Raw genomic sequence first — 25,955 nt, 5'->3', positions numbered from 1 at the left:
CTGGGGCCAACAGCGAGTAATACTGACATTTGAGTCCCAGATGGATAAGGTTGGAAGTTGCACCTTTGGATTAATGTGGCTTGGAGGGGGGAGGCAGGGAGGAATGAAGGAGCACTAAAATCTTGGTACAGTGTACCAGGAGCATATTTGCCAGGACCAAGAAGAATCAAGGGCCATCCCTTGTCAGAGGGCCAGAATGAGTGATTTCTAGAAGTAAGTTTGCGATGGCACTGTTGAGAAGAGAAAGGAAAAGTATATTTATTAAACATCTAGTATGTATTGAATACCTGCATTGGTACTTTCTACTGTATCACGCTCTCTCTTATTCTAGGCTGTGAAAGGACTCTGAAAATTTTAAAATACCTGGTTTATACCGTATAATCTTGTTTCTTGGTGTGATCTATACCGGGGTTGGCAAACTACAGCCTATGGGCCAAATCCTGCCCACAGTCTGGTTTTTTTTTTTTTTTTTGTAAATTTATTTTATTTATTTATTTATTTTTGGCTGCATTGGGTCTTCGTTGCTGCGCGCAGGCTTTCTCTAGTTGCCACGAGCGGGGGCTGCTCTTCGTTGCGGTGCACGGGCTTCTCATTGCCGTGGCTTCTCTTGTTGCAGAGCTTGGGCTCTAGGCACGCGGGCTTCAGAAGTTGTGGCTTGTGGGCTCTAGAGCGCAGGGTCAGTAGTTGTGACACCTGGGCTTAGTTGCTCCGCGGCATGTGGGATCTTCCCGGACCAGTAATCGAACCTGTATCCCCTGCATTGGCAGGCGGATTCTTAACCACTGCGCCACCAGGGAAGCCCCCACAGTCTGGTTTTTTTGTAAATAAAGTTTTATTAGACCATAGCCACCATGCTCATTCACTTATGTATAGTCTGTGACTGCTTTTGCACTTCGAAGGCAGAATTGAGTAGTTGCTACAGAGACTGGATAGCCTGTAAAACCTGAAATATTTACTATCTGGCTCTTTACAGAAAAGTTTGCCAACCCCTGATATAGATGGACTGGATCAGTTCATCTTGGACCAGGTATGGGAATGGTTATATTTGGAGTAAAGCATACTCTTAGGTTGTACTCCTTGTGGATATTAGAATAGTGGCATCATGAAAGGAGGGTGCTGGGGATTTGGATAAAAGTGGTAGGCTTTCTGGGCCTTTTTCAATCATAAGTCCAAACCTAAATTGTGAAAGGAAACTTTAAATGTAAACTTTGTATTTTTTCCACATTTCTTTGCCATTTTCTAATCCTACATACATAACTGTGACTGTAGTCTCAAATGGACTTAACTCTAATTCTGTTACTTATTCATAGACTTCCATAAATGTAGACTTATGTATTTTAATTGGAAATGACCTTGGAAATCATCTGCTCCAATACCTTATTTTACAGATAGCAAAAACTGAGATCCTAAGAAGTTGTCCTATACCTCATGTCACAAAAGCAAGTTAGTGGCGAATCCTGCTGTCAGGTATAGAGGCATTTACTTATGAAGTCTACCCTGTAAGATCTCGCCCAATATACCTGCAGCTCTAAGTAGGACTTCTTAGAAATCTAAAGAAACAACTGAAGAGAAGAGAAGCATTAAATCTAGATTCTAATTTAACTCTGCTACTGACTATCTTTGTGATTTTTAGTAAGTGTACCATTCTTTGATAAACAGAAGTGAGAATCTAGAAGATAAATTAAGCTCGTAAGGATGACTGTAGACTAAGTTCCAGATATTTGCTTCATTTCCTGGTAAATGTGCAGTTATTCAAGTAAACACAGTGGTATATTCACAATCCCCGAGTAATCTGTAAGTGAAACATTGGAGAATCCAGAATCCATGTTGCTGTAAGTGGGGTATATAAATGTGTGTAAATGTTTTTCTTTTGTGAATTGTACAAACTGTAATTTATAATAAAAAGATGCAATTTATGACTTCATGAGCTAATGAGAAAGACTTCCTTAAGAAAATTAAATTAAAATTAAATATTGTTTAACTAAAAATACAAAAAAGGAATACACCAGAAATTGTGGCCATTTTACTTTTATATTCCTGATTAGGGATATTGCCATCACAATTGGAGCAGAGTCATTATTTTCCTTAAATTCAGTACTGCAAAGGCCTCTCCCTTTATTGCATCAGGAAATAATCATAGAATTTCTTCTTGCTAGTTCTCCAGGGACCCATTTTAGACAAGAGGAATCCTAAGGGCAGCCTGCACAAAAAATCTACACATTGGAACCTCTATTGTGAGAGCAGATATTCGTATCCGTTTGGCTTATTCTGTAGATGATTTGTAAAACCTTAACACCAGTATTAGTTGCATGTATTTAATTAATCTCTACAGAATTGTATAATTGTTTCTTCTTTCCCTCTGTGATAAGTCAGGCCCCTCTACTTTCTTTCCTTTTACATTGGAAAACTTAACATTTTTTTTCTTAGCAATATAAAATAATGAGCAAATTTATGTTGTAGCTTAATAGACTTAACTCATCTTAATTATAAATTAAGATGCAATGAGACTGTGTTCAACTCTTAAAATACATGATTGCTATTTAATCTTTCAGAAATTTAAGCCATTTTAGCAAGTAAATATTTGGTATTTAGTTTATATTTTTATTGAAGGCCTATCTCCAAGTGGATTGTCCAAATAAAGAAAATCAAAAGGAACACGTTTGTTTAAATTTGGAATTCTAAGTAAATATTTTTATTACAGTTGGTTCATTAGAATTGAGATTGACATACAATCATAATGGTTTCACGTATCACTTATCTGGAACTCTGATTTACCAGCATAGTTTAATTATCTAAGCTAGTAGTTTTCAGTTCTTCAAAACCATGTTTCTCTTTGATAGTCATAAAAGTAATCAATTCCTCTTTACTATTATTTGAAATTTAAAATAAATTTAATTTGTTTTAAAAAAAACAAAAGATTTAGGTACAAAGTACTGCTTTGTTTTCAAACTTATTAACATGTCCCCAATTTATTGAATTCTGTTTAAACTTACAGAAGTTTGTGAGTTCCATGGACCACTTCAGAGGGTCATTAAACTTTCCTGACACTATATACAAAGTTTTGTACGTGTGAAAATTCTTTTGAGGTGAAGTGTCTAGCTTTTATTGAAGTCTCAAAGCTGTCCATCACCCAAACAAGGTTCAAAACCATTTTTATAAGGCTTCTGAAGCTTCTTGCCTTCTGAAGGTATAATGAAGGTAAATCTGCTTTGCTTTCTATAGAATCTTGAGTGACCAACCTCCATTTTTCACAGGTGAGGAAACTGAAGCTCCTAGAAGTTAAGTGACTTACACAAGAATATTGTATCAATAGTTTAATCCTTGTTAAATTAACAGGGGTCCCTCTGGGGCTCTTGTGGCATCTTGATTACTTAGGGCCTTTTTAGCCTTACTGCCTCTGCAGAGATTGTTGAGCTTTCAGCTGGGCAGCAAGGTATTTGAATACAAAGGTTGTATGGGTGTGATAGAGATCTCTCATAATTTGCTCCAATTATTTCATGAAATATTAGTGTGATACTAGTTATATAGTTTCTTAGAAGGAATCTATATGGAGGGCCCCTAAAGCACCAAAGGAAAATCTCTAAGTCTTCATAAAAGAACTATACCTTTGGCAATGTCCATATTGAAGTAGAATTTAGGAGCAAGGTCATGAGACTTCAGACTACAGAAATTTCAGGCCTGTGAACATTTCGTTAATTCATTTAACAGATGTTTATTGTGTGCCTACTATAGGGATATAGGTTTTACTAATTGATAAAGAATACTTGTGGTAAAATATGAGATTGTATTCATTTAATAATATCACCAGTTTAATTAATGTTGGAAGATGTTTTTCTAATTACTAACCCAAAGGAAAAAAAATCATACAATAATATAGACAGCAACTTTTATATAATAGTCATTAGTATGCTAATCTGGTAGAGTTATGAAACATTATAAATTCTCAGACTACTGGGAATTAAGGAGATCGCCTTATTTAAATACAAGACCAAAGCAAAAAAAAAAAAAAAAAAAAAAAGATTTTGTTTCATTTACCATTTTTCACTATCTGACTAAGATTTAACTATTCTTCTTCTTTTTTTTTTTTTTTGTAAAAACAGGTACAAAGTTTATTATTAGACACATAGCACAGTTACAAGTGGGAGAACACGCAGAGAAACAGTTTGTTTAGTGAGGATAGAAGGAAGGCAGAGATGCACACCTGGAGAGGAAGGGTGTGGGCGTCCTCCCTAAAGAGGAGGAGCACAGTAAAGAGCACAGTAAAAAGTCATCTATGCAGGGCAGTTCTTCCGGGTCTTTGTTTACCTTTGGCCAATTATCTGGTTTCCTTTTCCGCACCTGACGTGCCCTAGGACCATCCCCAACGCGTGTGAGCAACTTTTTTCCAAGATGGATTACAGCCCAGAGGCCTTAGCCTCACATGGCTTTAGCATCACATATTATGGGGTGGTGCCCCCTCCTTTTTGACCCCTAAGGTGCAATGTTTCCCTTGCCCCAAGGATAGGAAATGTATGACCTCTTGATCTTTTAACAGGGTTTAGTCCCACTCTGTCCCTGCCATAAAAATGACCAATGTCTGGTTTTTTACCCTATTTCTGTTGCTGGTTTTTATATCGAGGTGCAGATCTCGAAATACAGACAGGAGTCCGGTCATAAATATGTAGTCCTGGAGCCTGTTTGTCTCTTGCTTCAGGAAGTGTAAACAGGGGGCTGGTAATGAATGTCCGGCCTGGAGCCCATCTTCTTCTCACCCCAGGAAGTGTGAACAGGAGGCCAGTTGTAAATGTCTAGCCTGGAGCCCATCTATCTCCTTTCTCAAATCCCCCCTGAGAGATGTGAACCCCAATAAATCTTTATTGGGAGGATGAAGGGCGAAGGTCTGTCTCCTCCAGCTTCCTCATGTTGGCATGGGGCTCGTAGGCCCTACCTAGTTAGGGTCAGAGAGCTCTCGTCTTGTCTCATTAAGGGGCCCTTAATGGTGACTTCTCTTGTTATTGCGAGTAGTAGCTGGAGTCTCTGCATCACCGTCATCTTGAAGTGCAACTATTGTAATCTGGAAGAGACAAACTTAACAAGTAGATTAAAAAGGCAAGGGCCAAAGATCAGTAAAAGAAATATTGAAACCAGGGGCCCAAGCAGGAGTAAGAACCAGGTTACATTGATAGCGTTACTTTAACTGTAGTCCAGGTAGTGTTAGCACTTGGGTTACCCTGTCCAAAGGAATGAAGCCATTGAGCATGGTCATATAACTTTTTGACGTCTTTTTCTACTAACCCAGTGTTATTGATGTAGGTGTAACAGACCTAGTTAGAAGTAGTTGGAGGAGTGACAACCTGAATGTTAATAGAGAAAATAGATCTCATTTCTTTTCAGGAGATAAAGCCTGAAACCCAGTCTGTACCTGGCACTTTGGGGTGACTTGTAGCCAGGTAGCCAGTTGTCTAGTTTCTTCTAAGTAGGTTTTAACTTTTAATGTGGTATTAACACATAGATAAGAGGTGCTATTGGTCTGAAATTTTTCTCCTTAATAGCCAAAGCAGACGTTACCATTAATGATGTTAGTGTTTTTCTAGGTATGAGAAGCTGTAAGAATTTGGGCTCATAAAATCTTCTTCTGAAAATATCTATCTGAAGGCCTGTCCTGCCGATTTTTCCCAGAGCACAGAGTGCCTGATTTCTGATCTCCACCCTGAGCTCCTTTCAGGGGGTGTTGAAGGTCAGCAGCTGCAGTGGCCATGATTTAGTCCTTGTAGAGGTAGATGGTAAGTGTCAGTTTCCAGTCGGCAGGGCCCCTTCATGGTCATAAGTTGAACCATGGTTTGGGGGGCATTTCATGGCCATTTTATCCCATGGTGCAAGGAATGCTCATTCCCAGGTCTGGTGAAGATTTCGTTGACAGGCCACTCAATGTGCTGTTACTGGACTAGCTCTGTTAACAGTAGCCAAAAACCTCTGGACCACCTGTCTTACGAATCCCTTATGGTCCAGGTAAATATTCCCTCTTGTTGCTTCTTCCCATATCTAGAGTTACACTATTACAGTCATTGATCTCATATGGAACTATATATCATTATTTGATCAGAGGCTCAGTCACACATTTGGTAATGTAATAAACAACGATTTTGTAAAACAGGCAATATAGAAAACAATATAGCCAGCAGTATTAGTAAGGTCATAAGTACGAATTTAAGTCAAGAACTTCCATTAGGTGTAGCCCAGTATATACCCAGGTTATCTAACTTAGTCTGTTCTGTTCCAGCCCTTGTCTTTCAGGGAAATTGTATATTGGCATTGTTCATAAGGCATTTAGCCCAATTTTCTAGTGTAACTAGACTGATTATCCTTAGTATGATTTAATTGTTCCCAGCATAGAGGAGCTGATAAAGCTGCTGGGAACCTAAGAGTTTCCAATCTCAGGAGGGAGCAGATAGAAAGATGAATGTTTTAATTTTACCCACAGGTGTAAATTACCAAACTGTTGTAAACCATAAGTAGCTTGAGGAGAAGAGCTTCTTTATATCTTGAACTCCCGGGTTTCGGCACCATCTGATCTCGGAGAGGCAGCAATGAGTGGTGGCGTGAAGCGAGATCTTAATTCCCTGCCGAGGAATTGAACCTGGGTAGCCTGGATGAAAACTAGGAATCCTAGCCATCACACCCCCTGGCTCTTGCCCCCCAGTGAAAAATGCATTTCTCACGGGGGCAAAACTGTAAAAACAGGTACAAAGTTTATTATTAGAGACATAGCACGACAACAAGTGGGAGAGCACACAGAGAAACAGTTTGTTTAGTGAAGATAGAAGCAAGGCAGAGATGCACACCGGGAGAGGAAGGGTGTGGGCATCCTCCCTAATGAGGAGGAGCCTATTATTCTTAAGGTAATGTTTTTTTTTTAATGTTTAATTTCAGTGGTCATATTTTACATTGTGAACATAGTTCCTGAATTTTTATATTACTTGGTAATGTAAGGTAGCATAGTTGCAAGTGTAAAAGGTACAGCAAATTCATTGGAAGTATCCTTAAATGAACTTAAATTTCAATCGCTTTTCATATATACTTAAGATGCTTTCAAAATAAGGATTTTATGATTTAATATACATTTCAAAGAACTAAAGATTAATCCCATTTTACAATATTCATTTTACATAGTATGCTTGAGATTTATGAACTGTGAGATTCTGTGTGTGTCTTTCCAATTCCAGTTAATCAGATTGGCTGTTCAAACTGGAACAGGATTCTTCAACATTCTAAATCTTACTCTTTTAAGATTCCTTAGCCAGTTCAGTTCTTTTTTTTTTTTTTTTCATAAATTTATTTATTTTGGCTGTGTTGGGTCTTCGTTTCTGTGCGAGGGCTTTCTCTGGTTGCGGTGAGCTGGGGCCACTCTTCATCGCGGTGCGTGGGCCTCTTACTATCGCGGCCTTTCTTGTTGCGGAGCACAGGCTCCAGACGCGCAGGCTCAGTAGTTGTGGCTCACGGGCCCAGTTGCTCCGCGGCATGTGGGATCTTCCCAGACCAGGGCTCCAGCCCGTGTCCCCTGCGTTGGCAGGCAGATTCTCAACCACTGTGCCACCAGGGAAGCCCCTCAGTTCTTACAAAGTAATCACTTCAAAGGAATATTAATGTAGTATTTGTATTGTGTTTGTTTTCACATTCTGTTCTTTTTAAATGTTTTTACTCTATTTCTATATGTTTACAGTATATAATTGATTTCCAAGGGTGATTATATGATGAACAATATTTTAGTTAATAGGCAGTTAAGATTCAATTGATGCAGAAGCTTTAGTTATGTATGTGTCCCTTCCCTGTGCTCCCATGAATAGTGTATCCTGAGCTCAAAACCTCATGATATTTATTGCATTATTTTGTTTGTTTCTTCAGCTAAACTTCCTCCACCCCCAAGTCCTTGAGGATAGGGATCTAGATCAACTTTGAATCTTCAGAATGTAGCACACAGCAGACACTATATATTTTTAAATGAGTAAATTGTTTGAGGGACATGAGGGACCTGGCTTTGTGTCCCCTATAGTCACCAAACAAGACTTTAAACTCTGGGACACTGTATTAGTCAGGGTTCTCCAAAGAAACAGAATCCATAGGATGTGTGTGTGTGTGTGTGTGTGTGTGTGTGTGTGTGTCTCTGTGTGTGTGTGTGTGTGTGTGTGTGTGTGTATTAGAGAGAAGAGAGAGATTGATTGATTAATTGATTTTAAGGAGTTGGCTCATGCAATTATGGGGGCTGGCAGGTCTGAAATTTGCAGAGCAGGCTGGCAGGGTGGAGACCTGGAGACGAGTTGATGTTGTAGCTCAAGTCTAAAGGCAGTTTCCAGGGAGAATTACCTCTTCCTTGGGGGACTTCAGTTATTTTTCTCTCAAGGCCTTCAACTGATTGGATGAGGCCTACCACATTATGGAGGATAATTTGCTTTATTCAAAGTCTACTGATTTAAATGTTAATATCATCAAAAAAACCCCAAACAAACAAACCCTTTACAGCAACATCCAGACTGGTATTTGACCATATATCTGGGCACTGTGGCTTAGCCAAGTTGACATGTAAAATGAACCATCATAGGTACCAAGTAAGTAATTAATTTCAGTGGGGGAAAAAAGATTCCGTAGTATTTTCATAAATGAAATTAGCTATGAAAAAAATTGAAATTAGTATAAGAAATATTAACAAGTTAAAATTAAAAAGAAACATGCATGGCTATGGCCAGGAATATATTTGTATAATATAATTTTTATATTTAAGTGCAGCATAGGAAAACAAAGCATATGAACAAGTATTACATAATATATAATAGAAAATTTTCAGGAAACAGTGATCAGAATGGGATTAAAGGCAAGTATTCTTAAAGGATATGAATTTCGATCAAATTTTGAAGAAAGTGTACAGCTATGCATATCTATGGAGTTGGGGCATAATCCCAATAAGTAGAATACCAAAACCTTATGAGAGGCTTGGAGAAGGAAAGACAAGGAAAAACTGAAGGGGGGCCTTGAATATACATTTTATATTTGTTTAGCTAGGCAATTAAAAAAAAAACTTCTGAGAGTTAATTAGGAGGGAAGTAATTAAATAAAACATTTCTTAAAGATACTGTTCTGCATGTATAATGGACTACAGTGGTTTCTTAAGCCTAAGCACGGGATGTGAGAACCTGGACAAAGATTTATAAATAGAAAGAGAATCCAGATCTCTTAGAGATTGATGAAGGAATTGACAGAACTTTGTGATTTAATGTTGGAGACAAATATGAGAGAGATATACTAATTTTGTCTAAATTGGCAGTCTGGTGCAATAAGAATGATGTTGTTAATTTTGGCAGTGATGTGGAAATATAGAAAATGGGCAGGTAGAATATGATGAATGTTACACACATATGACTCAAGGGATGTTCAATACGGTAAAAGTTACTATATCATTGTACTATAATATTCTAATATTCTACTCTGAGGCATAAAATATAGTACCTTCTTATTAAGGAATTTTATTCTACTTGGTGAAACCAGCATACTTTTATTATAAACTTTATTGTGTGAAATTTAATATTTGAAGATATCAGACATGAAATTACTGGTAAATCATCTCTTAGTATCTACTGTGACAAAGACAATGAAAACTGTAGAAGTTCAAAGTGAGAGGGTATTTAAGGGTATTCCTATTTTCTGGGAAGGGTTTATGGCAGATATCAGATTTAAGCTCCTATAGATAGGATTTGAAATGTTTTACATAATGGGGCTAATGGGGGCAAGCAGAAAGCCCCACATGTTGGATGCTTAGCTATGGCTAAAATGTACTATATGTTTTAAAATAAAACTTTGTTAATTTGGATATCTTATAACTTATACACAACCATTTAATCTGCTTATTATATATAATCATTTTTATATGACCTGCAACTGTAACATCAGTCAGTTGTATAATTTACTTTTTTTTCTTTCACTCGCCATTCTCTTTAGTTTATCAGTCTCAAAAATCCATGAAAATGTTGGTCACTTCTTGAGGGTAGCATTGAGATTATCTGTTATTTCCCTTTGGTCATTCTTTATTTTGTCATCACACTGTGATGTGTGATGATGTGTGATGTGTGCCTTTGTTTTCATTACTTTGCTTTGTCCATAGTCCTAAGAGTGGCATTAATTGGGGTGTTTCTTGGTCCAGAGCCAAGTATTCCTACTGTTGTCATTGTGCTTGAGCGTACCTTCTCTTGCTTTCTTTCCAGATAGGAGCTTCTTTGAATGGTGGTATTTCTTCCTGTGCCTGCTTCTCAAGCCCCATTCTAATTTCTCTTCTCCAGACCTTATTGCCTCTTACTGTTATCACTGCCATGGTAAATCTCTTCTTTGGATTGCATTTATAGCAGTTTTTATGATATGCATAGAATTTGAATTACTGAAATAAAACTGTATTTTCTGTACCTCAGTTAATATTGGGTACCTCAGTTTTCATCAAGTCAGATAATTTTCTTAACAAGTCGTCAATGTTTTCTGGGTTTCAGTACAAGTTATCATCTTGCAATACAGAAATGATATCTGGTATTGTTAAGGTTTGTCACAAAGTTACTGGAGATGGAATATTTAAAATATCATGCAATATACATGGAAAACTTTCCATAATTCTATAGCTTCAATATTTAAAAAAATAATACTGTTTATTTATAATCAGTCAATGAGGTGCACTTTAAACAATGCTGGGAGAAAAGGATTTAATAGCTCCTGAACATCCTAATACCACTTCTTTCCCTGACAGTTTTATTAATTGGAATTCCTCTGGAGATCATTCTGTAGAAAACAACTCCTCCCTCCTCCCACCTTTACCCAAGAGGTCAGAATACAAGTATTCCTTCCTTTGCATGTACTTTAATCTTGCTTAGAGTTATTATGTCTTCCCCCCTTAATTGTTCATTGTTACTACTTCTGTAGTTTCAAAAAATACCCACTATAATTAAAATTCAGGAGGAGCATTGAGACTTCAATGGAGCTGTCAGTTGTTATGTTAGTTACAATTTACTGAATGGCCATATGTTTGGGGAAGAATAGGAACAAGTAATTTGATGGTTAACTGGTACAATTTTTTTTTTTTTTTACAATTTTTAAATAAACTCTAAATTCTTTACTACATTTATGTGATAACTAGTAGTTTCTTGAATAGTAGTTCTCTAGGTAAGCAAGACAATGTATTTTGGTTAATAAAGAAATAAGAAGGGTTATTTGAATATTTGAAAATATTTAGGTTATTCTCCATAAAATACTGTTCTGTAATCTCCTTAGGCCATTTAATAAAAATTTATTGCCCTCCATTAGAAAGTAGATATAAAAATATTGTTTAGTATGTTAATATGAACCAAGCAGTAGTATGTATTACCAGCCTAAGAAATGGAATTTTACCAATACAGTGGAAACTCCCAGCGTAAACCTATCTCAACACATCCCTCTTTCTGTCTCCTTCTAAATGTAAACACTCTACTGAATTTTGTGAGTGTTATTTTTTTAATTTAAAAATATAAGTTTTACATATATATCTATGCCTAAGTAATATAGCCTATTGATTTATTTATTTTTGAACTTTATAAAAAATGATATATTGTATGTATTCTTCTTAAGATCTACTTTTAAGTTAAGATTCATTTACATTGCTCTGTAGGGCATTTATTTTCATGGCTAGATATGAATATGTGATGAATTATTTTATCATTAATTGACACGTTTGTTTTTGTTTTTGCTATTATGAACAATACTTCAATGAGTATTCTTACAGATGTCTTGTGGTATACATGCACAGAAGCCTCTCTACCTTGGAGTAGAATTGCTGGGTCATAGAGTATATGCACATTCAGTTTTAATGCTAAATTATTTTTCAGTTTGGTTTGTGACACACGGTGGCTAGATGTACACTAAAAATTTCCTCTTCTTCCTGGGCACAGAGTTAGGTTGTATTTTCCACCTCCCCTGCATTAGGAATGTACACTTAAATGATTTCCAGTCTGTAGAATGTGAGTAGAAGTAATATATGCCACTTTCAGGCTTGGCCCACAAAACCCTGCTACGTATGATCATCTGTGTTTCTCTTTTCCCATCTTCTGGCCAAGTTTTGTTTCTTCCATACCAATTCTTTCACCTCCTGTTATATATATTGTGCTAGAAAGACCTGTACAAGTGGAATAGAGGTGGTGATTGATGAGTGTCCTTGTCTTGTTTCTAATTTTAAAGTGTATGCTTCAGATATTTCACAATTATCTACAATATTTTCTGGGTTCTCTAGATACCCTTTATAAAGTAAGGTGGTTCTTAAAAATCTTAAAGATTTTTCTAAAACTTTTATCAGGAATGTTGAATTTAATCAGATGTTTTACCAGTAACTATTGAAATGATCATTCAGGTTTTCTCCTTTCATCTGTTAATTTTGTGAATAATATTTATATCTTTGTAATGTTAAATCACACTTGTATTCCTAGCATAAACTCAGGTAGATAACTTTTCCATTCATTTGTTAATAACAGTATCTTTCACTAGCTACATTTTTTTGGGATTCTTAGTTTGGATATAATAAGGGTATGATGGATATAACTGTCTAGTAAGGATATAACGACTATTTTTTTTTTTTAATACATGTATTTATTTATTTTTGGCTGCATTGGGTCTTTGTTGCTGCGTGTGGGCTTTCTCTAGTTCCGGTGAGCGGGGGCTGCTCTTCCTTGCGGTGTGCAGGCTTCTTATTGCGGTGGCTTCTCGTTGTGGAGCATGGGCTCTAGGCACGTGGGCTTCAGTAGTTGTGGCACGTGGGCTCAGTAGTTGTGGCTCGCGGGCTCTAGAGCGCTGGCTCAGTAGTTGTGGTGCATGGACTTAGTTCCTCCGCGGCATATGGGATCTTCCCGGACCAGGGCTCGAACCCGTGTCCCCTGCATTGGCAGGAGGATTCTTAACCACTGCGCCACCAGGGAAGTCCTTAGTTTTTCCTTGTTTTTATGACCTTGACAGTCTTGCGGAGTACTGACCAGGTATGCTATAGAATATCTCTCTATCTGGGTTTGTCTCATGTTTTTCTCATGATCAGACTGGGATTATGAGAAGAATACCGTAGGGGAGAAGTGCCCTTCTTGTCACACCATTTCAGGGGGTACATGATGTACCACATCACTGATGATGTTAAATTAACCTTCATCATGTGATTAAGTAGTATTGCCAGGTTTCTCCACCATGAAGTCCTTATTCTTTTTTCCCTACTTAATTCTTTGGAAAAGAGTTCCTAAGTCACAAGTCTGTAAATTAAGCTTCACCTCATAGAAGGAGGAGGAGTTTCATATATTTTTTGGAATTCTTCTGTAAGAAGAATTCTTCTCCCATTTATTTATTTATTTATTTATTTATTTATTTATTTATTTATTTATTTACATCAATATGTCCTAGGTTAGTTTTAATGCGTTATAGCTTTTAAGAATTTACCTATTTCATTTAAGTTTTTGAATCTATTAGTAAAAGGTTTTCCATAATATCCTCCTATTTAATGTTTGCTTTATCTATAGTTACACTTTCCTTTTCATTTTTAATAATTAACATGTATCTTTTTCTTTCTTGACCTCATCAGGAGAATTTTATTACTCATTTTAAAGAACTAACTTATGGTTTTATCATTCTCTTTATTGTGTTTTTTTCCATTTCGTTAATTTATGCTTTAATATTTCTTCCTTTTCACCTTTTTTCTTTAGATGGGGTGGTTATTTTTTTAGCTAGACATTTAGCTCATTAATTCTCAGTCATTCTTCTTTCCTAATAAAAGCATTTATGAGAATACATTCTCTTGAGTATAGCTTTCACAACATTTTATAGTTTTGAAATGTAGTATTTCTTTATTGTTTCATTCTTAGTTTAAAATTTTTTGTTATTTCTTGAGTTGTGAGTTATTTAGAGATATAATTTTAAATTTTCAAGTGTATGGCAATTTTATGTTTCTTTTTGACTTTTATTTCTTTGCATTGTGATCAGAGAATGTAGTCTTTCTGATAGTGATCGTTCCATTCTTTCTTCCATGTCTCTTAACCTCTCTTTCGTATTTTTCATTTCTCCGTGACTTTGTCGATAATTTTGTCATTTCTGTCTTACAGTTTACTGACTCCATTCAGTATGTTTTAGTTGTTATTTAACATTGTGATTTTACTTATAATGTTTTTCAGTTCTAGCAGTTCTATTTGGCTCTCTTTCAGGTTTACCTGTTCATTTTTTATATTCTCTTGAATCTTACTGATGTTTACAATTCACTGTTTTCTTTCACTTATGTATTAAGCATATTTAATGTTCTATATTTGATATTTCTAATACCTGAAATTTTGCAGGATATTTTTGCGACAAATTTTGTTGTTTATTTTTGCTGACTTTTTTTATAGTGCCTTGTTTACTTGTGTGTTTTGTGATTTTCTTTCTGAATTATGAACTCATTTTGTATTGGAACCCTGTGTAATTATGGAAATTCTTTTCAGGTTGAGTTCAGGGTACATTCCTCTAGAGAGGATTTTTATTTCCTTCTACTATGTGCTTGGAGATGGGCGTCTGTGAACCTGGATTTTAACTTAAAATTCTCACTCTTGGTTTTAAAGAATATCCACATAGTATAGATGAATTCAGGCATCAAATTCTGATGTATTTGCTAAAGTTGAGGTAAATTTTCCTTGATGTTTGCCTTTAAGGTGTTTTTAAGGTGTTTGAATTCATTCTTTTCCTGGGTCATTATTTATCTTGGGCCTTGACTTTGTCTGTTGGTCTCTAGTCTAACTTTAGGAGGCCTGAGCCTTTTTCCTTGGTTCCACGCATTCCTAGGTTACCAAGATCCACGTGTGCCCCCTGGAGTATCTGGCAGCTTCACTGCTTGCTTTTCTGTTTGTTCTCTTGATTTGTTTTTATTCTCGACATTAGTGATTTCCTATTGCATTCTTTATGGTATATCCAACATTGAAAAGGATAATTTTTATATTTTACTGAGCAGTTTTAAATGCTGTGTACCAGAAATGTTTTAAGATCTATAGTTTAGTTTATTTCAGGGAGGGGAAATCCTCTTAGAGAATTTTCAAAAGAATAGTTTCTAGAGCCCAGCCCAGACCCACAGACCAGAAACTCCAGGATACAGGGCCTGTGGGTATTTTTAAAAGCTTCTTAGATGATTCTGATGCACTGCAAGGTTTGAGAATCACTGACATAGAAAAAGTTGACAATTTCATTGTATAAACTTAGATAATTAAGTATTAATAGCTAATGTTTATTGAAGATAAGGTAACATGCATAGTAGAATGCAATAATCCTAGCTATAAGTATTATTATTATGTGCTAGGCTCTATTCTAAATCTTTCACATATGTTGTCATTTATTCCTCACAGCAACACTATAGCTACTACTATTATCCTCATATTATAAATGAGTAAACTGAAGCACAGAGAATGTAGCACAATTGATATTTGAATTCAGATAGTCAAATTCCAGAGCATGTAAGCTTAACCCATCATCTTTATAGTCTTCCAGCTACTTCACAAACATTTTATTGATTCCCAGAGGGGATCTAACATTACAGAATATAGCAGAAAAAAATATATTTGAATCATTACATATTCATGTTGATTCAGCATAGGTACTGGGGAAGGAGGATAGTATAGTAGAAATAGCTTCGACTTGTAGTGAGATAGACAGGCATGGGTCTTTCCTCAGCTGCTTGCTGTGTAGCTATAAGAAAGTAATTTATCTTTTCTGAGCTCTTATTTTCTCATTGGTAAAGGAGAATAATTATTTTTACTTCATAGAGATTTTGAAGAAATAAAATTAAGTAACATATTGCTTGACATACAGTGTATGGTCAGTATCGGATTCAAGGTATCCCCTAAGAAAATTATGTTGACTCCCATATAGAAGACTGTAGTAAGCTTTAGTCTAGGAGCAGTTGATGGTGCTGGTGAGGGCAATGCTGACTGTCTGTATTGAGAGTATACTTGATGCCAAGCACTGCCCTAGGCTCTGGAAATATAGCCATGAGTAAGACATAGCCTTCCTGCTCTCAAGGAGCTTATAGTCCACTTGGGGTGGGGGCGGATCCAGACAGATACATAGACAAATACTTTGCTAGATGCTGTTATGGGGGAAGCATAGGGTTCTGTGGGAGCATATAGGAGGGTTACTCAGTCAAACCATAGCGGATGAGGAATGGCTTCCCAAAGGGAGGCGGATGATGATGTGAAGGATTAGACTAGTAAGTCTAGATAGAGGGCAAAGAGATGGCTGGTAGAAATTTGTCATTGCTACAAAGGTGTCCCATTCATTAATGAAATAGGTGTCCTCAACATTAGTGAAGATTTCAGGGATACTAGGAAAGTATGCTTTTGTCAGGTCAATGTTGAAATATTAAGAGCCTACTTTTAGGTTTAGGTGTTACTAAAACAGACAGTTTTTAAAAAGTAAAATAAGAAGGGCTCTTTTTATATATAATATTGAAATTTCTATCAAATAGCACGTTCTGAGGTCTTGTATTCACATGGCCTACATACTTGTTATTCAACATTATTGTCACATTAGGTTATACTTACGGGGAAGAGAGAGGGAAAGGCACAAAGAAACAATGAACTTCAGAGGATGGAAATGATGATTTGTGAGTTGGGGTGAATACCGCTACCACTACGTGCTGTTTATACATTTCCCTTTCTCTCATCATCCTTACTCACATGTGATGAAAAATTGTTTGAGTGGCTCATTGACAGTTCAGTTTTAGTTTGGTGTAGTACACTGCTCTGGTGATTTGATATTGATCAACAAAATTGTATATATAGGAGATAAGATTTCTTTCCATCTTTTTCTAGTGCCCCTTCCCAATAAAACAACATACTAAAAATATGGAAGGGAAAGATCACTCCTATGGCAAAACTGGGATAAGAAAATGAGAATGAATAAAGAATTCCTTGGAAGGGAAAGAATATGGGTCTAGAAGAAAGAAGAGGGTGTTGAAATAGGCTATTGTAATGGATAAAATGATATCAAAAATTAAAGGAATAATGAATGAGCTTCGTCTTTAAAAACACCTCCAAGGCAAGCACATTCTGGCAGCCTGAAGAATGTGACTTGATGTAAGAATAGACTTTGATCTCCTGCAGCTCATCTTGTACATCCATATGAGGACTATAGTTTTTGCAAGAGCCGTCCCTGACTAGAGCTGGGTCAAGTGGAGCAATTAATGTGGGTATTTGGAAACATTGGAAACCAGTTGTTGGGGTTAAAGCTCTTAGTCCCTGAGGGGTAAGCAGAGGGTAGAAAGAAAAAGGTAAAAAATGAAATCATGTTTGTGAAAGTGAATTCTGAAAAAGATACTTAGGAAAGTTTATAAAATGAGGTTGAGACTATGAACATGTTTGCTGTGATAATAAATCTTAGATACTAGGACTGGCCAAAAACTTGAAGAGAGAAAAACAGTTTTAGGCCCATCCCTCCCTGCTACCACCACCCCCCAAAAAAAACCCTACCAAAAAAAAAATACAAACAAAAATCCTTTATAATTCTACCCCACAAACCTATGTAGAAATCTTCACTGTTTGGACCTTTATGGCATGAAGTTGGGGGAGGGTGGTAGATACCTTGAGCATAAAAATCATGTAGGTTCAGTGATTGTGGTGGTGTTGGGATATCTTGAATTCTTGGTGTCTTTGTGGGGAAGTATTTGTGCCTCACTGGGTTTATTTTAGCAAGGACTCTTGACTACCTTTGGGTACTTTTCTAAGAGTTGGTTGTGTTTTAAAGGGATTGTGATTGTTTTGTCAGGTTCAAAATAATTCTCGAAACTGGACATTATGGTCTCTCTACTCTCAACTTCTGGTTTTCCTCTTACCTTTATTCATTTTTTTCTCTCTCTGTCTCTCTTTTTTTGTTGTTGTTGTTACTTGATCTTCCAGCTTTAACTGCCTCCGTCCTTAAATATGGGAGTGTTTCCATAGTAATCCGTTCTCCTCTCTTCACACTTTTCCTTGGTCATCTCATCTATTCCATTATCATCAACATGTCCATGATTCCAAAAACCTTTATATCCCACTACTTTGGAGGTCAGCTGGATAAGATCTACTTGGATGTCATATTCATAATTAATGTGTACATTAACTGAATAACTGAATTCATTAGCTTCTCCCTCAGACATCGCATCTCCTGTAAACTCAGTTTTGGCTAAATGGCTTTAATATACATCCAAACTCCCATGATAGGTCACTTGGTGTTTGTAGAACTTCTTTAGAGAATGTAATCCTGAATGTAAATAAAGTTTTAGCCAGAAAGATGCCTCATCATAGCATTGTTTTTAACAGCAAAAAAATTGGCACTAATCTAAAGTCCTGCACCACTGCCCTGCTTAAAAACTGACACACACACACACATACACACAGAGGAATATTTTACAGGCAATGTAGAAGAATATTTAATAGCATGAGAAGTTATATATATAAATTTAGTGAAAAGAGATGCTCTTAATATGTACACTGATACCATAATCATTAAAACTATAAAAAGAACTGTGTATCTATATTTGTAGAAGAATATGTATACAAAGGTTTGCATTAATTCTAGATGGAACAGTTTTGGGTGATTTTTATTTTATTCTTTTCATCTACTTGTATTTTCTAGACTTGTACAGTAAACATGAATTACTTTCATAATTCATACATGCAGACAATTTGGACTCTCTTTTTCACCTCCAACTCTTGTTGATTTAGTCCAGTGTCTCATTCAACCCAGCTGTTGCTGCATTAGTTCAACTGCTCATTATATCAGAATTAGACTGTCATAGCAACCCCCTTGATTCCATTGCTCAGCTGCCAGAGCTATCTTCCTAAAAATCTTAACTGGTCGGGTTCTTCCCTTGCTTAACCTTTCCAGTTTAGGTAGCTAAATGTTAAATCTCCAAAACCATCAGGAGTAGAGTAAATTTTGAATGTTTTCCCTTGTTACAGTTGACTCTGTATTTAGCCAACTCAAGATGTAATATAACGTTTTCTCTTAACCCTAACCAAGTCACCTTTGGCCAGAGAGCAGATAGTCATGCCAGATTGGGGTTGGAGGAAGGGAGGAAGAAAAGGAGAAAGTGGGAGGGAAAATATGAATTGAACTCAGGTGTTCGCAAATCTTTGCTCTTTGCTTGTGCCTTCTGTTCTGCCTCTGCAACCTGTCATATTTTGCCCTTGCTGGGTGGGGTTTTTGTTTGTTTGTTTTCTATTCAAAGGACAATTTATTGGTTTTCTTCAGTATTTAGTCAGTAAGAACAAATAGCCAAATAATGAAAATCCACCAGTTTTAGTGCCGATTATTATATTGGCAGATCCTATTAGGAGTATTTATTGAAGCATGTCATGCTAATAGTCCCTGAATTTAATTATACTTGCAGATTTTTCTTGCTTTCAGGGAGTCTGTAACATGTTCCAGATGGTTAAATAGGAAAGAGTAGACATTTTGTACTGTCTTTTCAATTATGATTAGGAATTTGATGTTACTTACTACTTATGTTAACGTTATTGCTTTTGTTAGATCCAAACATGAGAGGAATTTAAACCAAAAAAAATTTTTTTTAACTCTTCTACTATGGTCAACACTTAACAGGACTTTTCATAGATTCTTTTCCTCTGTTAAATTGTTTAATTAATTTAAGCATCATTAAAATGAGATAATTGCATCATAAGTAGTAATTCATTTATGAATATAGTCCTTAATTTATACCTGGAAAGTATTCACTTGGGTTTGTTGCAGACTTAAAATTACATGGTGAACTTTCTTGAAAATTTACATGAGACTGAAATAGAATAATTTTCCAAACTGTTGAAGGTTCTTTAACCTTTTCCACAAACTAATATGACCCTAGATTCAAAATCAGTGGGATATATACTTTAAATTTTGCCAGTAGTAGTAGTGATGACTTTCCTTCATGTATTCGTATTCTCTTGTCTGCCATTAACGGACCATTCTGCTTCTCTAATTTGCAAGGCAGTTTACCAAAGATAGGCATATAGCCTTTGAATTCAGAATAGGAAAGTTAATAGAGCATAGGGATCCAGACCCATAATCCTTGGCTTCATTATGACCTTATGTTAACCAATTTGCTAACTGGTTATTTGACGTGAAGAAATATGTTGTTTTTCAATAAGAGATAGGATACTCTGTCATTCACTTTAACAGCCTGTATATTTTCATAATGTAATTGTTGAGGGCAGACAAATGGTTCTTCCGTAGACTGCCATTCTCTGTCCTTGGAGTGTACTTCAAGAGTTCTTGCAAACTAGAAAACATGTAAAAAACATAAAAATAGAATACCAACATTATTTTTTTGTTGATGAATGAAAGCAAACTATTCCTAAAGATTTTGTTGGGATGAAGGGAGTAGCTTACATTCTATATCATCCAGGAAGACTTACTTCCTGTCAATTGCCTTTAAATATCTTTGTTCATTCTCAGACTTTCCTGCTTCTCATTAAGCTACTACATCTCTACCTCTTCTTTTTTTTTTTTTTTTTAAAGGTAGATTCCTATTTTTTATTTTATTTTATTTTATTTATTTATTTATTTACTTATGGCTGTGTTGGGTCTTCGTTTCTGTGCGAGGGCTTTCTCCAGTTGCGGCAAGCGGGGGCCACTCTTCATCGCGGTGCGCGGGCCTCTCACTATCGCGGCCTCTCCTGTTGCGGAGCACAGGCTCCAGACGCGCAGGCTCAGCAATTGTGGCTCACGGGCCTAGTTGCTCCGCGGCATGTGGGATCTTCCCGGACCAGGGCTCGAACCCGCGTCCCCTGCACTGGCAGGCAGATTCTCAACCGCTGCGCCACCAGGGAAGCCCCTCTACCTCTTCTTAATCTTCTTTCCCCCAAACAGCTTGCCGTCTCAGCCTCGTCAGACTCCTCAGTGCTTTTCCTTCATGCCTGCTCTACAAATTCTTTATAGTTTTTCCAGGTAAAATTCTTATCCTTCTATAAAATTCTTTAAATTCCTTCCCAGCAAGATCAAAGTTAGCCTAAACCAAGACTAAGAAAAGCATATCTTTGAGGAGATGCAGTTCATCTTGCAATAATAAACTGGCATTAAATTGGGATTTCCATTTTCATGACTGTTGCCAAACTTTATGTTATTTGGTTTGTTTAGCATGTGCAGCAAATGTTGTGATCAAGTTATTATTAACTATTCAATATTGTGAGTCTATCTGGGAATAAGAAAAATAATATGGACAAATTTAATTCATATTTTTGTGTGTTTTAAAGTGTTATATATATTCACTTTTCTCATGCATAAAAATTTGATTTTATACAAAAATATGTTAAGATGGGATTAATTTTTAAAAGAATGATTCACACTAGGATTCCATTGAATGAAATATTTCAGTTTTACATATAAAGAATAAAGTTTGATTTATAAAATTTAGTGTATGCAAGACCTTTCCAGGCATATCAATATGAGTTACATGTATGTGATGAAATTCAGGCTAATTAGGGAAAATACCTCTCTGGGTTAATGGTAAGAGACGATAAGATATTTGAAAAGCAGTACTACTATGGAGTCTATGATAGTACATGATACTATCTTTGATCTAGTTAATAACGAAACTAGAATTTTTTCTTACCCTTTCTTTGCAGTATCGCAGCCTCTATCTTTTTTACCCACTCCACTTTTATCATGATGTGGAAAGAGTTGTTACTGTGATTCCCATAATCTTGGAGGCAGGGAGAATTTACTTATCCACCTGACCGCTTTCCTGGACTTTGATGCTTGAAACACTCCTGTCCTCTTGAAATATTTAGAAAATTGTGGTAGTGGTACTTAAGTCCTCATCTTCCCTAAGGTTTCCTTTGTCCCCTTAATATACATCTGGTGTATTTAAGATCTCTTTGGGGACTTCCTGCTGGTGCAGTGGTTAAGAATCCGCCTGCCAATGCAGGGGACATGGGTTCGAGCCCTGGTCCAGGAAGATCCCACATGCCACGGAGCAACTAAGCCCGTGCGCCACAACTACTGAGCCTGGGCTCTAGAGCCGCGAGCCACAACTACTGAAGCCCACGCGCCCTAGAGCCCGTGCGTCGCAACTACTGAGCCCACGTGCCGCAACTTCTGAAGCCTGCACACTCTAGGGCCCATGCTCCGCAACAAGAGAAGCCACCGCAATGAGTAGCCCGCACACCGCCACGAAGAGCAGCTCCCACTCACCACAACTAGAGAAAGCCCGCGTGCAGCAATGAAGACCCAACGCAGCCAAAAAATAAATTAAATTTAAGAAAAAAGAAAAAAAAGATCTCTGTTTTTTTCTTTTCCCTTTGAACACTTTAACCACAGCACCTCAGTGTTTAACTGAACATAGGTACTGTCTATAGATTCAAATTTCATTTTATGTGTGTATGTGTGTGTATGTGTGTGTGTTCCGGCAGCTTTCTAAGCAGAGCTCATGAATTTGCATTCTCCATAGGTCCAATTTGTTACTGGTTTCTATATTCCTGTGTCCTAGGAGGCTGTGTTAGGAATTAGTACATATGTTTATCTCATTTCCCCAAACCTAATGTATGACCTTACTCTGTTAGCTGACTCACGTTCTGTTCATGGCATGATAGGTGCATGGTAGTACTAGTGACAACTCTATTCCCCATGTGTTCTGACTCATTAACTGTGTGAGAGGAAAATGCTCAGCCACTCCAAGGAAGTCAGGCTGAATCAGTCTGGCAAAATGGATGTCGAATGTAGAAGAGGGAGAACCATAGAGCAGTTTGACCTTTTAGTGCACATTGTCCCCCACCTGCCAGTTACATAGACAGTCATTATACTAGAATTTGACGTAAATAACAATTAATTTTCTTCTCTTCTGGGGAGGAAGGAGCAAAGGTAAATGCAATGTTAAAGTTCCTGATTCTTCTGTGCCAGGGTTTTTCAGTCTTAGCACTGTTGTCATTTTGGGTCAGATAATTTTTGTTGTAGGTGCTGTCCTGTGCATTTTAGAAGGTTCAGCAGCATCTCTGGCCTCTACCCACTAGATTCTAGTAGCACTTCCTACCCCAAATTGTGACAACCAAAAATATCTCCAAACATTGCTAAATGTTCCCTGGAAGATACTGTAGGTCCCAGCTGAGAACTGTTGTCCTGCACTTAATGCACTTTTGATTATATGATGAAGACAAGTTCTTAAAAGATTGATTGCTTTCTATGTGCAATTTGATTATTTTGGCAGCTCTAGAAAGCTGGTGCCAATTTACATTCCTGACAGTGGTGTGGGATATTGCATATTTCCTTAGACCCTCAGCAGTGCTGTATTTTGTCAGTCTTTTTAATCTTTTACCTGTCTGATAGATGAGAAATTACTTTGCCTTAATTTTAATTTAATTCAAACAATTAATTAGGTTGGGTGTTCTTTTCATTTTTATTGTCCAGTTAAGATCATCTTATATGCATTGTTTATTTTTGTTCTTTGCCCTTTTTTGGGGGGATGTTAACTTGGTCATTTGTGGGATTATGAGATTGTTTTCACTGTTAGGAATTTTTCACTGTTTCATGGTTAAAAATTATCACTTTTTCTTTATAGTTTCCACCTTAAATTTATAACTAGCTTTCTGTCCATGTCTTTCCTAGTAGATTGAATTTATTGCGATGTCATATATAAGATACTCAATATATTTTTAGACTAAATTTAATTGAAGGAGCATTGGTACTTCTCCAAGGAAAGAGTGAAATGTGTATGTGCATGCGAGTGTTAGTGTGTGCATGAACGTGTGTATATATGTTTGTGCATGTTCACATGGGCACTGAAGAAAAGAAGGCTAAAAAAACTGAGCTGTAGGTATGTCTGCATTTGCCAGACATTGGAAGGATATTGAGAAGAAGTTGATGGCAGGCAATAGAGTATAGTTTTCTTGGAATGCACCTGAAAGCTCAAAGAGAATATTGTTCTTAGAACTGGCAGAAGGTTCACTGTAAATATCCCTAGCCAAATTCTAGAAGGTCAGACAAGAGATAAGGGTTCAGAGGGTTAAAAGGAGTTAGAGATGACAATTCAGAACAGTGATATAGTAAGGGTGTAGCTTAAACTTCATAGTGGAGTCTAAGTAACATAGAGTTTGGGAGATGTAGGTGTAGGTTGGTGGGAGAGCCCAGCTTATATGGATTATCAATTAAACTTTCATACTTTTTCCATTTTTATCAGGGAATTTCTGTTCTTCAGTGTTCCTAGATACCATCTTATTTTCCTTTTCTAGGCTCTGGATCTTTTTCTTTGAAAGGATCTTTGCCGTCTTCCTTAAGAGCAAAGAAGGAGATAAGAAGTATACGTCCAGAGCAGAAATTCACAAAATATGGTCTGTGGACTCTTGGGGTTCTGCTTGGGCTGCCATAACAGAATACCATAGACTTCGTGGCTTAAACATGCCCTTGAAAAGAATATGTATTCTGCAGTTTTGGGGCATAGTGTTCTAAAAATGTCAATTAGGTCCAGGTGGTTGATAGTACTGTTCAAATTTTCTGTCTTTATTGATTTTTTTTTTCCAGAGGGGTCTGCTTCTATCAGTTGATGAGAGGGGGGTGTTAAACTCTCCAACGATAATATGTGTTTGTTTTTCTCCATTTAATTCAGTCATTTTTTGCCTCTTTTATCTTCAAGCTCTGTCATTAGAGGCTATGATAGATAATAGGAGACCTTGAATGCTAGGTAACAAGAGTGCAAATTCTTTGTGGAAACTGTGGAAAAGCCCTGTTGAGTGGTGACTAGGGGTGTGACATTGTGAACATGGAGCTGTGGGGAATTGTTTAGCAGGATGTGCTGTGTAGGCAGACCAGGAGTAGAGGTTAGATATGCTGCTAAATTGCCTCAGACTTGGATTGCTAACAGGATGGAGTATAATGATGTTATTAATGGATTGAATATAGGAAATGCAAGAAGGAGAGCTAAGTTAAACAGTTCTAAGAAACTAAGTAACTGGCAAAATACTAGTATGGTTGCTAATGATAGCAGTGTACTTAGTAGTGACTTTGAGGGATAGTGATGAGTAATTTCTTTTTGGCCCATTAATTTGGGGTGTTGCCTGGATATACAAATACAGACATCATATAGGTAATAATGAGAAGTTCAAGATTAGTGAAAGAGGATAAGAGGTTTTTATTATACACATACTACGAAATCATTCATTTCTGAAATAATTTTGGGATTAAGTTTTTCTTATTTGTGGCCTCAGCTCGGATGTTACCCTCACGTATAAACTCTCCTTACTCGATCTAAAGTAGCTCCCCTAGTAACTCTCTCCCTCAAGTTATCCAGTTTTATTTACTGATCTTTTCCTCCCATTTGAATGTGAGCTTCTAAGAGTAGGAACTTCATCTCTCTTGTTCAGTGCTGTACCCCAGCAGCTGGTACAGTGCTTACCACGTATTGGGCTCTTAAATATTTGAGGATGGAATGACTCTGTCTGTTACAAAAGAAATGATGTGTACTGAGTAAAAGAAATAAAAAGAAATGTTTTACTATTTGGTTTTAAAAATACCTTACGAATGTTTATTACCAGTTTTTTTTAAGTCATAAGGCTAGGCCTTTGGTTACTGTCCACTCCCCCACCCCAAGATATGTCCTGTTACTATATGGAAAGTTCTAGTTAAATGTAACCATAGATTTGCATACCTCATTACATGATTATAACTTTGTATTCCAAAAAATGGAATTTATTAAAACCTCTAAGCACATATCCTGGTCACGTCTCTATTTTAAAAGATAATATGTAATTTAGAAAGATCATAAAAAAGAAAGAGAAATAATCTAGATAGAAATAGTTTTATCAATTAACTTTAGTGAGTATCTATCCTTGGCTACCATTGAGAGGTACGAAGAGGTAGTAAAACCATCATTGTCAGTTGACAGTGTAGAGGGGTAGATAGTGCACATAGAAAAATGTGTAATGCAAACATTCATCTGGTAACATATGTACCAATTTTAACTGTAACTA

At 36.6% G+C, this 25,955-nt stretch overlaps 1 protein-coding gene across 8 annotated transcripts in view; it reads left to right on the top strand.

Annotated features, from left to right (window-relative positions):
• The window catches only part of NCOA1 (nuclear receptor coactivator 1), a 268,347-nt gene that overhangs the window by 109,494 nt on the left and 132,898 nt on the right, over nucleotides 1-25,955 (top strand). Inside the window, exon 3 of one of the 8 annotated variants that reach the window (XM_059893496.1) lies at nucleotides 10,230-10,337. The exons of the other annotated variants lie outside the window; for them this stretch is intronic. The gene's annotated coding sequence lies outside the window, so the exon portion shown is untranslated. The remainder of the gene's footprint in view (nucleotides 1-10,229; nucleotides 10,338-25,955) is intronic. 8 annotated transcript variants of the gene reach the window in all.

This window comes from Balaenoptera ricei, chromosome 13 (assembly GCF_028023285.1).
Source record: "Balaenoptera ricei isolate mBalRic1 chromosome 13, mBalRic1.hap2, whole genome shotgun sequence".
In the NCBI taxonomy this organism is placed as follows: Eukaryota; Metazoa; Chordata; class Mammalia; order Artiodactyla; family Balaenopteridae; genus Balaenoptera; species Balaenoptera ricei.
Note: the sequence above shows the minus strand (reverse complement) of the source record. Positions and strands in the feature narration are given on the sequence as shown.